This window comes from Ovis aries, chromosome 3, assembly GCF_016772045.2.
Source record: "Ovis aries strain OAR_USU_Benz2616 breed Rambouillet chromosome 3, ARS-UI_Ramb_v3.0, whole genome shotgun sequence".
Lineage (NCBI taxonomy): Eukaryota > Metazoa > Chordata > Mammalia > Artiodactyla > Bovidae > Ovis > Ovis aries.
The window spans coordinates 176,768,405-176,781,460 of record NC_056056.1 but is presented as its reverse complement, the minus strand read 5'-3'; the positions used below and the strand labels follow the sequence as shown (position 1 = coordinate 176,781,460).

At 45.1% G+C, this 13,056-nt stretch overlaps 1 protein-coding gene across 4 annotated transcripts in view; it reads left to right on the top strand.

The window, feature by feature from the left end:
* SYN3 (synapsin III) overlaps positions 1-13,056 on the top strand; it is a 486,177-nt gene that overhangs the window by 422,256 nt on the left and 50,865 nt on the right. The gene's annotated exons all lie outside the window — the stretch shown is intronic.

Sequence of the window (13,056 nt, the reverse complement as noted above, 5' to 3'; positions counted from 1 at the left end):
TTCGAACTGAGGTTGTCAGGTCCTTCAGCCTGCTTCTTCCTGCTGCCTGGGACCCTCAGAAACGCCCTGGTGGAATCATCACTTCCTGTTTTAAGGCCACCAGCCAACTTAATAAGAGAGTTGATTTATAAAGAATTTCACAGGGTTCCACCCAAGAAGCATGTGAGTACCTTGGAGGCCAGCACTGACCTTTGCCTATGAACCACTCTTGTTGTCTGCTGAACTGACCTCATTCCAGGCCTAAAGCCAAGAATAAGCACACTCATGCAAGAGAATGAGAAGAAGAGAAAGAAGACTGTCAGCCCCTGGCACTGTGCTTTACAGTCAGGGTACACCCCAGCCACCTAAAAGGCCCCATTTTGTCAAGAGGGACAGAGACATAGAAACAGTCTCATCTGGAAAGAATAAGTTACCTGCTCAGTGTGTACTGACCACACCACTCCTCCATGGAAAACAGATATTTTTGAGCTGACAAACACTGAAAAACAGTAGGATTTCCTTTTTCTTTTTTCTGCTTTCCTGGCAGTGTCTGTTGACCCATCTTGGCGTTGTATGCAAGAAAGGTCAGAGAAGTCATGCCTTAAGAGGCTCCCAGAAGGAGGAGGGGGCTCACGCTGCCTGTTAGAGTGGACACTGTAATTTCCCACAATCTGATGAGCAGCTCCGTACTTCTACCCCAGCACGACAGTCAATTTGCAAAGGACTTCCACACTGGGAGCCTGCTTAGGCTCAAGCCATCTTTTGATGAGGGTATTGTTATCATGATCCTCATTTAACAGGTGAGACCAGCAGAGATCAAGGAGGCAAAATGATTGGGCGTATGGTCACACACTGCATTCTGTGAAGGCTGTTCATTCTTTCCTCTGGTCCCAGAACCCATGCCAGAGGAGGGAAGCCTCCAGAAAGCTCGCCAGCCCATCCAGAACACAGCCTGTGTGTCCACTGAGGTCTTCCTCAGCCAAAATGTGCAGGTGCAGCCCATTGTTGCTATCAGTGGGCTAGAGAAGTGATGGCCTGAAACAAGCAGGTGCCCCATGCTCACTGCGGCCATGGCCCAGGGCAGCCTCCCACCATGCTTCCTGCAGTTGAGAACAGCCACTCCTCTGGCTTCTGGGAAGCAAGTCCTCTTAGAGGCAGCTGGCACTGTGGCTGACAGGGGGCAGGGGCAAGGTTGGTTGTGGGAGGAAGTCAGGGAAGGATGTAAACAGTGGGCTTACTATGTTTTGGAGTATGTGTGGTGCGGGGGGGTGGGGCGGGCTGGGTGAGCAGATGTCTTTTGCACAGTTATCACCACCTCTACTAAAGCCTCTGGACAAATGAACTGTTGGCAGAGTCTGTACTCTTACCTCAACTCCTCACCCCCAGCCCCAAGAAACCTTCATACACCAAGACCCCATCCTCCAGTAGTGAGATCAGTAGACCCAAGTGGGCCACGTGGGACCGCGGATGCTGTCATGACACATCATAACGCTCTTGGAAAATGGTTGAAACGAGGATTGAGTGGATCAGTGGAGAAGGCTGCCTGCAGTTGACGAGAAGAGCCTGGGGCTCCCAGCCACCTTGAGGGATCAGAGAGCAGCCGCAAGAGCACCTTATTGGGATGTTCTGGCTGACGAGCTAGGTGAGTGTAGCCCCTGAGTCAGACAGGCCCAAGATCCTTGACAGCCTTGCTCTTCGACATGGGGACTTTGTAGAAAGATGAGTTAGAAGGATCTAGTTGGGGTTAGAAAAGGCAGAGAAACCAGAGATCAAATTGCCAACATATGCTGGATCATAGAAAAAGCAAGGAAATTCCTAAAAAGTCATCTACTTCTGCTTCATTGAGTATGCTAAAGCCTTTGACTGTATGGATCACAACAAACTGGAATATTCTTAATAAGGTGGGAACACGAGACCACATCACCTGCCTGCTGAGAAACCTGTATGCAGGATAAGAAGCGACAGTTAGAACTGGAACCCTGAATATTCATTGGAAGAACTGATGCTGAAGCTGAAACTCCAATACTTTGGCCACCTGATGCGAAGAGCTAACTCATTGGGAACAAACCTGATGCTGGGAAAGATTGAGGGCAGGAGGAGAAGGGGATGACAGAGGATGAGATGGTTGGATGGCATCACCAACTCGATGGACATGAGCTTGAGAAAGCTCCAGGAGTTGGTGACGGACAGGGAAGCCTGGCATGCTGCAGTCCATGGGGTCGCAAAGAGTTGGACACGACCGAGTGACTGAACAGCAACAACAATAACGGGTGAGGACTTACTCTGCAGACTGACTGACATAAAGTACTTTAAAATTTTGTGGATCATTAAAGAGATGCAGTGAAAGTAGTGACAGATTTTCTCTTCTTAGGCTCCAAAATCACTGCAGATGGTGACTGCAGCCATGAAATTGGAAGGCGCTTGCTTCTTGAAAGGAAAGCTATGACAAACCTAGACAGCATTGAAAAGCAAAGATATCACTTTGCTGACAAAGGTCCGTATAGTCAAAGCCATGGTCTTTCCAGTAGTCATGTATGGATGTGAGAGTTGGACCATAAAGAAGGCTGAGCACCAAATAATTGATGCTTTTGAACTGTGGTGCTAGAGAAGACTCTTAAAAGTCCCTTGGACTGCAAGGAGATCAAAAAAGTCAATCCTAAAGGAAATCAGTCCTGAATGAATATTCATTGGAAGAACTGATGCTGAAGTTGAAGCTCCAGTGTTTGGCCACGTGATATGAAGAGCCAACTCACTGGAAAAGACTCTGATGCTGGGAAAGATTGAAGGCAAAAGGAGAAGAGGGCAGCAGAGGATGAGATGGTTGGATAGCATCACTGACTCAATAGACATGAGATTGAGCAAACTCTAGGAGATAGTGAAGGACAGAGAAGCCTGGTGTGCTGCAGTCCATGGGGTCGGAAAATGTCAGACATGACTTAGTGACTGAACAAAGAGATTTTGATTCACTTCCTCTGGGCCTAAGTGCTCCCTATATTTTTAAGTCTTTACAGATCACTGGGGAATCTCCTTAAGATGCAGATTCTGATTCGCTAGGCCTGAGTGAGGCCTGCCTGGGAATCTGCATTTCTAACAAGCTGCCCGGTGATGTCAGTGGTGCTAGTCCCTGGCAGGTAGTCATGCTAGTCAGGGGTCAGCAAACTTTTTCATTACAGAGCCAGATGGTAAACATCTTAACCTTTCAGGCTAAATGGTCTGTTGCAACTACAGGACTCCACATTGCAGTATAGAACTAGCCCTAGACAAGAGGTAAATGAATGGGCATGGCCAGGTTCCACTATGACTTGGTGAACACTGAAATCTCAGTTTCGTATGATTTTTACATGTTGTAGGATATCGTTCTTCTTTTGATTCTTTTTCCCCAGCCATTTAAGAACTATTCTTAACACATGGGCCTCATAAAAACCCTCAGTCACCCTTCCCACACTGGGTTGTAAACCCCTGGGTACACTAGCTGCACCCACTGACTCCATCTCCCCTCGCAGCCTGGCCAGGGCCCTGAACAGTGGAAAGCCCGCCCTTCACCCTGCACAATGGAGGGGCCCTGGGAAGCTGAGGTGTTGCCTTTCAGAGCTGACACTTGTCAGGTGCCTCCCTTCCCTTCCATTCAATCTCACGGTCACACTGTAGCTCTATAAACACCCGGGCAAAAGAATCAGTGACCCAGAGCTCAATACCAACAGAAGGAGTTCTGATTTATTAAAGGGAAGAGCAAAGGAAAGGAACCAGAAAACTGATAAGCAGGATAATTAGGCAGTTCCCTAAACAGTCCATCAAGCCCTCTGTTGTTCCCATCACTTCCCACCACCCCTTCCGACCCCTGGCAGCATGTGACCCCGGCTGCCAGGGCGCAGACATCCTTTTGACTCTGGGTCTCAGTCTTCAGAAGGATTGGAGGAGGGGAAAAGGCTTTTGAGAACTTGAGGCCAGGACTGTTGTGTACATTCAACCAACGTTAATGGAGTTGGTGCCTAGCTGTTCTGAGTTAAGGACTCAGTAAATGTTTATTGAATATTTTGGCAAAAATTTATGAACGTATGTTATAATGCAAAGAATGGGCTAGACCCTGAGGTGAAGGACTCTTGGTTAAGACTGAGACTTAAAAAACACTCAGCTCCTGAATGCAGGAAATTTACACACGAAAGACACAGGGTCTTGCTAGACTACAGTCTAATGCAGGACTTGGCAGATTACCACCCTGCCACAGGTCAAATTTAGTCCTGGACCTGGTTTTGTTAATGATGTTTTTTTGGTAACACACCCCTGCCTGTCGGTGTACATATTGTCTATGGTTGCTTCTACTCTGCAACATCAGAGCTGAATCATTTTCATGGCCTGCAAAGCCTAAAATATTTACCACTGTGCTCTTCACAGAAGAAGTTTGCCAATCCATAATCTAGAGCAGTGGTTTTCCAAAAATTTGTAGAGCAAATCATGATAAGCAACACATCTTATAGGAGGAGGCAGAGATAAAAGAATAAGTAAATTACACTGCAGTGTGTCAGGTGAGGAGAAGGATTCTGAAGGCAGAGACAGGATAAGAGGAACAGATCGTGAGGAGGGCAAGGGGGTGATCAGGGAAGCCTTTCTGTGACGCGGCGTGTGAAGGAAGGAGAGAGTGAGCTGTGTGGGCACCTGAGGAAGAGCATGACAGTAGAGGGAAGAGCATGCACAAAGGTCCTGGGGTAGGAGCAAGTGCTTGAGGTGAACAGAGACAGAAGTAACACTGGTGAGTTGGGGAGAGGTGGCGGAAGAAGATCATGTAGACAACTGACTACAGTCAGAGCATAATGACGTCAACCCTGCAGCAGAAATGCAAGCCAAGAACTGAGAAGAGAGTATAGGTAAGACCTAACCACAAGGGCTTTCCTGGTGGTCCAGTGGTTAAGAATCCATCTGCCAATGCAGGGGATGCGGGTTCAATCCCTGGTCCATGAAGACTCCACATGCTGCAGGGCAACTAAGCCTGTGCACCTCAAATACTGAGCCCAAGAGCTGCAACTGCTGAAGCCCACGTGCCTAGAGCCCATGCTCCACAAGAGAAGCTACCACAGTGAGAGCAAGCCTGCTCACTGCAAGGAGAGAAAGGCCCTTGGAGCAACGAGACCCAACACAGCCAAAATAATAAACAACTTTATTCTTTAAAAACTGAACCATGAGTAAATACACATATATGTATAATGGAATCACTTTGCTGTACACCTAAAAGTATCCCAACATTGTCAATCAACTGTACTCCAATATAAAATTAAAAGTAAAAAAAAAAATGGAACCACAATGGAGGGTGTATTCATTTGTCCAGAAATCTTGTCCTGTACACGTGTGCAGGGACTATGATGAGACCAGTAAACACAAGCCCTCCTTCAAGGAGCTCCCTCCCTTATAGTGACAGAGGTGGTGCAGTCAAATACGTTGTAACAGAGGGACATGTCAGACTAGCAGGAGCACCTCTGGGGACCAGAGATTTCCACATGACAGGAAGACTCAGCTACATCTCAAAGGCTGAGGAGACATACTGCAGGTTGATAAAGTTGGGGAAAACATTCCAAGTGGTGGGATCTGCACACACAAACATGTAAAGGCCCAAGTGAGCATTGCAAGCTGCCAGGTGCAGTGGGAGCAGTGCTTCTCAACTCCAACAATGTGTTGGAAGCACCCAGAACACTTCGAAATTATACTGCTCCCTGGGGCCCACCCCCAGACTTTGCCGTGATTGGCGGGAGGAAGGCCCAGGCATTGGCATTTTTTTCTCCCCAGGCGATGCTAATGTGATGCCAGTATTCATAGCCATGAGCTGCAGGGAGACCTGGACGAGTAGGTGAGACTAGGCAGGGGTCAGCGGCAGATTGTAGGTGCATTTTATTCTGTCCTCTACAATGTGGGCTTCATCTTCTAGGTAAGAGACAATCCCAATGTCAGGGTTTGAGCAATGATGGGTGTGGTTGGATTTATAAGGTAGAGAAAGCACTCTGGCAGCAATGAGAGAGCATAGGAGACCAGTGGGGACAAGGAGGGGGAAGATTAGAGTCCCTGGGAGTTATTAGGGAAACACTGTAGCAGTTTAGAGAAGAAACAAGGGTTTGCACCCAGGCAGGAGCGCAGGCAGTGGAAACGAGATAAGGATGCAGTCAAGAGATAACGGAAAAGCTGAACTGTAAGAACTTGGTGACTGCCTGAATGAGAAGAAAACTGAGACTGTAATGATTCCATTCACTGAAATATGAGATAGAAGAGAATAGGCCTGAGGGGGAAGAGAATGAGTCCAGTTTTAAGCATTTTTATTTGGAGGCACCAGTGGAGAAAAACAATAATAATAATCACAAGCCATTTATTGATCACTTTACTAGGTGCTGGGCCCTGTACTCTGTTCATTGTCTTGAACTTGATTGTCACAACAGCTTGATGAAGTAGATAATCCCATTGTCCCCATTTTACAATCGGGAAACCTAAAGCTCAGAGAGGCTCTGTAAGTATGAAGAATGATAACTGTTATTGTATGCACATGCCACTTTGCAGAGTGGGGCACATGGTGAGTGCTCAGAAAATGTCAGTAATATTAAGTATTACTATCTTCTCTCCACCATAGGAAGGAAACACAGATCAGGTCTGCAGGGAGAGGAACCAGTCATATTTGGAAACCCCATGTCTATATAGATGTATATATACTTAGTATATATGTTTGTATATAGCATATAGAGACGTATATTTAAATGCCTTAGTGTGTATTTATGCTGTCAAACTCATACTCCATCTGTTGCTGCTTTTTCTTTTTGGCTTTTTTTTTTCAAATTTTTATTTATTTTATTTTGGGCTCTGCTGGGTCTTCACTGCTGCACATGGGCTTTCTCTAGCTGTGGTGAATGGACTTCTCATTGCGGAGGTTTTTCTTGTTGCAGAGCCAGGCTCTAGGGCACAGGGTTTCATTAGTTGCGCGCTCAGGCTCAGCAGTTGTGGCACACAGGCTTAGCTGCCTCACGGTATATGGGATCTTCCTAAACCAGGGATCGAACTCCTGTCCCCTGCATTGGCAGGCAGATTCTTAACCACTGGACTACCAGGGAAGCACTTCTTTTTGGCTTTTTAATTAAGCATCTTAAATGCCTCTTGATCTTACCTGTTCTCCAGTCCTACCCACTCCCACGCCATAATTATTTTATTTATTTAATTTTTTTCCCCAAAGTTAATCTCAGTCTACTCAAATTTGTTCTATTCTGTGAGGAAACTTGTGTTGCTGGCTGTGCAGCCAGATTAGGTCTTTTTCTTGTGGAAAGAAGGAAAACTTCATTTTTTAAAATATAGCTCCTCTTGCCTGTCCCAATACCAAACAAACAAAGCTGCTATTCATTTCAGCATCTCCCCATCTCTATCATGCCCAGAGTCATTTTATCAGCAGAGCCTCTCAGGCTGTCTCTCCAAGAGCCTGGAACAGCAAATAAGAATGTTCTAAAAGTGAGTGCTATGAAAATATAATCCCATTTAATGAGGCCACCGAGAGCAAGGCTGTTGCTCTCTCTTGGTGGGTGCAGAAGCAAATATTCTGTTTAAAGTCATGGTCAGAAAATGCCAGCTTCTCAGTGAAAAGCATCAGCTGGCCCATCACTAGTTAGTGACTCAGGGGAAAGGAGCTGAGGCAGCTGGAAGGAACACTTAGAAGCCAGCCACCAGTCTCCCAAGGACCCTCTCCTCATACCTGGACAACCCCACCCCACCATGATATGTCTGCCATGACCCTGCTCTTCTTGCCACCTCCCCTCAGTGGCAGTGCTTATTCCACGGCTGTCCCATTCATGGACTCCTCAGTATCCAGTTGGAGGTGTGCAGCCCAAATTCCTATCCAGCACTTCCTTAGCAATGACCTGGCCTGGCTCTTTGGTCTCTGAGCCCTCTGTCCAATGAACAATAAAACTAAAACTCTCCATATATATAGGCAGATCCATATGGACTCAACTGTGGTCTCCTTGTATGAGTCCATGCCCACAAAGAAGGAACCCCCAAGCTTCTCCAGGGTACCTCAAGACTGCATGGTGTCCAGGTTGAAAACCACCCCCTTAGGTCAAAAGAGTGCCCAGAGGTCATGTTCAGCATCTGTTGTTCATTATTTGTTAAAAAAAATAGATCCCACCAAGATCCCACTATCCATCCCACTGTATGGATACATATATGTATATATACATGTGTATATATGGCTGAGTCCCTTTGCTGTCCACCTGAAACCATCACAACATTGTTAAATGGATATACTTCAATATAAAATAAAAAGTTGAAAATAGATCCAAAATACCTGGTATGTACAAGGAGCAAAGTATACAGTAGTGAATCTAACAGAACTGGCTCTCACAGAACTTATATTCTTGTGGGGGGTATAGACAGGTGTAAGACAATGTGAGACCACGATAGTGCAAGAAAGAACACGCAACAGGTGATGTCACAGAATGCCATAGGGAAGTGAAAGAGCCGCTTTACCTTGGATTAGAAGAGGCCTCTCCAGGGAGGATAGAGCAATGGGACAAAGACAATGAGGAGTCAGCTGTGAGACTGCAGCAGGAGCTTCTCTGGAAGAAGGAATGAATACCGAGGCCCTGAGGCAGCACTGAGCTTGGCAGATTCTAGGAACTGAAAGAGTGAAGGGGTAGATGGAAAGGAATGAGGTCAGAGAGATCAGCCAGGCCAAGACACGTTGGCCCTTGTAGGTGCACACTTACTAAACCCTAGTGAGCATGGGTTGAGTTAAGACATTTTGGGCACGTATTACTATGGTGATTTTGTTCCCTGCTCAAAATACAATCTCTGACTTAGGATGGTTCAACTTATAATTTTTTGACTTTACCATCGTGTGAAAGTGATATGCCTTCGGCAGGAACCATACTTGGAATTTTGATCTTTTCATGGCTAGTGATACGCGGTTTGATACCCCTTTATGATGCTGGGGAGCAGCTCCAAGTCAGCACACAACCACAAGGGTAAACAACAGACACACTTAAAACCGTCCTGTACCCAGACACCCATTCTGTCTTTCACTTTCAGTACAGTATTCGACAAATCACATGAGAGATTCAGCACCTGATTACAGGCTTTGTGTTAGATGATCCTGGCCAACTGTAGGTTAGTGTAGGTGCTGAGCACATGGAAGGTGGGCTAGGCTTAGCGATGGTGTTCACTAGGTGAGGTGCATTGAATGCATTTGCAACCTAACGATATTTTCAACTTAGTGTGGGTTTACCAGGACATGACGCCATTGAAAGTCAAGGAAGGTTTGTGATGAAATTTGGACATGTTCCTCCTTCATGTGGGAAAGGGCACTAGATGGGGGAGCCAGGAGTTCTGACTTTCAGAAAGTCTTCTTCCTTCCTTCCAAGTTTCCTCCCTTCCCTTCCCTTTCCAGAAGCTGCACCATCAGAAGCAAAGTAACTTTGTCCCTCTCAGATTCCTCTTCTGCAAAATAAGTTGACTGGGAAAAAAAAAAAAAAAAAGCCCTTTTCCAGTGAAATACTACAGAACTTGAAATTATAACGAGGATAAAAGTAGTATTATATTAGCTGTCATTTCATTCTATAACTTTAACAACTCTGCCAGAAGAGCATTGAGGCTATTCTGATGAACTTGGTCAGCCTCAGCACCCAGCCTCCCTTTATATTTTGTGTCCTTGCAGAGCATGGATTTGAGAAAATAACTAGTGATTTCTTGCTCTGCAGTATCAGGTTATTCTCTAAATAAACCAAGTTGGAAGGAGAAGCCTTATTCTGCAGACTGCACAAAAAAGGATTGTCCAGGAATCCCAAGTTAATGCATATATTTGAGTTTGCTCTTTGGGTGCTTGAAAAATCAAGCTCTTAAATATATTGTTTTAACAAAACAATAATCCAGTTTTTATTATAACACTTCAAATCCTTCCATGGAAAACTGAAAGAGAGTCAGCAAAAGTAGTCTTCCAACCAATGGTGTTCTGGCAAACTGACTCTCTAGGGAGAAAAAAGTGCCCAAATTTGTAGTGTTTGCCAATTTCTAGGGTGTAAGTCCTTCCACTGGGGACAGCTTGAAGCTAACAATGGTTAATAACTGGCTCACAAATTTTCTAAATATTTAACAATTACATCCTTGGGAGTTCCTTGATCAGCAAGAAGATCAAACCAGTCAATCCTAAAGGAAATCAACCCTGAATATTCATTGGAAGAACTGATGCTGAAGCTGAAGCTGAAACTACAATACTTTGGCCACCTAATGCAAAGAGCCGACTCATTGGAAAAGACCCTGATGTTGGGAAAGATTGAGAGCAGGATGAGATTGTTGGATGGCATCACCAACTCAATAAATATGAGTTTGAGCAAACTTCAGGAGATGGTGAAGGACAGGGAAGCCTGGTGTGCTGCAGTCCATGGGGTCGCAAAGAGTCAAACACGACTTAGTGACTGAATAACAACTTATAAGTCAATATGAGCCAGTTCTAAGATGCTGTCACTTCCAGCCTGCACGCATAGTTGGTGCTTCTGGATAGAGCCCCCTTGAAGGCCATCATCCAAAAACTGACACATGCGGTGGCACACAAGGCCCTGAGACTTTGGGCTGGATCCAGGGAGGGGCAGTTAGAATGGGGTGTAGAGAAGGGGAGCTGGTGTCCTTAAGTTCAGGACCTGGTTTATTGTCAGAAATGGCCAGAGTGTGACCCCAGGAACAGGCAAGGTGACCCACCTTAAGCTAAGTCCTCCCAAACCTACCTGCACTTCACACACCTCACATCATACTTCTGGATGTCACCCCCTCAGAACTCCTCCTCCTGGACCCAGCTGAAGCAGCCTCTCCCCTTTAAAGCCTTCTATCCCCTCTGCTTTCCTTTGAGCCGCCTCTGGACCTAGCCCGGCTCCCTCTTACTGTACCGTCTTACTGTTCTGCCTTTCTGCATCAGCTTGTCAGTGTTTCAGACCCCTAGAGCAGAAATATGATTGGAGCCCCAGGGCCTAGCATAGATCCCGATATTTTTGTTAATTTCTCAGCAAATGGTTTTTTTTTTTTAATTTTTATTTTATTTATTTATTTTTTTGTTCTTTTTAGTTTTTTATTTTTTTAATTTTAAAATCTTTAATTCTTACATGCATTCCCAAACATGAACCCCCCTCCCACCTCCCTCCCCATAACATCTTTCTGGGTCATCCCCATGCACCAGCCCCAAGCATGCTGCATCCTGCGTCAGACATAGACTGGCGATTCAATTCACATGATAGTATACATGTTAGAATGTCATTCTCCCAAATCATCCCACCCTCTCCCTCTCCCTCTGAGTCTAAAAGTCCTTTATACACATCTGTGTCTCTTTCCCTGTCTTGCATACAGAGTCATCATTGCCATCTTCCTAAATTCCATATATATGTGTTAGTATACTGTATTGGTGTTTTTCTTTCTGGCTTACTTCACTCTATATAATCGGCTCCAGTTTCATCCATCTCATCAGAACTGATTCAAATGAATTCTTTTTAACGGCTGAGTAATACTCCATTGTGTATATGTGCCACAGCTTTCTTATCCATTCATCTGCTGATGGACATCTAGTTTGTTTCCATGTCCTGGCTATTATAAACAGTTCAGCAAATGTTAATAATGGGTTTCCTTGGCGTTCCAGTTAAGCACAGTTAAGACACTGTGCTTCTACTGCAGAGGACACAGTTTCGATTCCTGGGTGGGGAACTAAGGTCCTGTATACCACAGGATGCAGCCAAAAAATAGGAAAGAAAAAAACAAAACAGACATTAATTGAGCCCCTACTAAGTGCCAGGCAGTGTTCTGGTCACTGAGAATACAGTGGAGATCAAATCATAATCCCTGCTTTCATGAGAATTTTGATGCTAGAAGCACTCAATCCATGGTAAATTATTGTCTCATAGACACTCCTTTATGATCACTACTCTTAAGAAGACTAGGAGATGAGAACTTTCATTTATTTTATCTTAACCCTCGCATAGAACCCACCCTTGAGTTCTTGGGTTCACAAACATGGCCACCCTTCATAGTCCTTTTTTCTAAATAGAATTTATTTTTTAGAGCATTTTTAGATTCTCAGCCAAACTGAACAGAAGGTAAAGAGATTCCCATATTCCCACTCCCCCCTTACCTGCACAGCCTCCCCCATTATCAACATCCCCCACTGGAGTGGTACCTTTTTTACAATTGGTGAATTTTATTCAGTGCTGAAAAGAAATGAACTATGAAGCCATGAAAAGAAATTTAAATGGGTATTACTAAAAGAAAGAATCCTATCCTAAAAGGCTACATATTGTATGATTCCAAATATATGTAAAAAGGAAGACTGTGGAGAAAATACAAGGATCAGTGATTACCAAAGGCTTAAAGGGGAGTGCAGAGCAGGCAGAGAACAGAGTTTTCCGGCAGTGAAAGTACCCTGTATTATTCTGTGATGGTGGATGCGTGTCTTTATACATTTGTTAAAACCCATAGAGTGACGCTAATGTAAACTGTAGACTTTGGGTGATAATGATGTGTCGTAGCTTCACAGTCTTTTGATTTTGTATTTTAGTTATGATTTAGGGATATCCCAGGCCTATTAATGTACCATTGTCATAGACCAGGGGTTTTAGGAGGGGGCTGCTGGTGAGGTATTTATCCACTGTTAACCATTAATATTTTAAGAGTTTGTTTTTTTTTTACAGGTAGGCAGCTCTGGGAAGAAGGCAAATAGATACAGTAAGCTTGAAATTTCCTGGAGACAGGATGAGAAAAATCCCAGACTCTGGCCCCCAGAAGCCAGGGTCCTGTATGAACCCCAGCTCCTGGGATGGGGAGCTCACAGATCCGCATAGGAAAGCCATTCCCCCTGCCTCATGGCTATTCTGGGCGTGGGGAGCAGAAGGACACAAAGGGACAGGAAAAACCGAAAAAGAAAGTAGAATCAAAGGACAAGGTGCAGGAAAGGGGACACTGGGGATTGAGGGGGCGGCTGCTTCTCAGGCTGAAAATGCCCAATCCTAGGAGAGCCTAGAAAGGCCTCCCAAGGCTTCTCCCTGCAGCACCATAAGCCCAAAAGGTGGGGTGGACTGTGGTCATGATTTATAA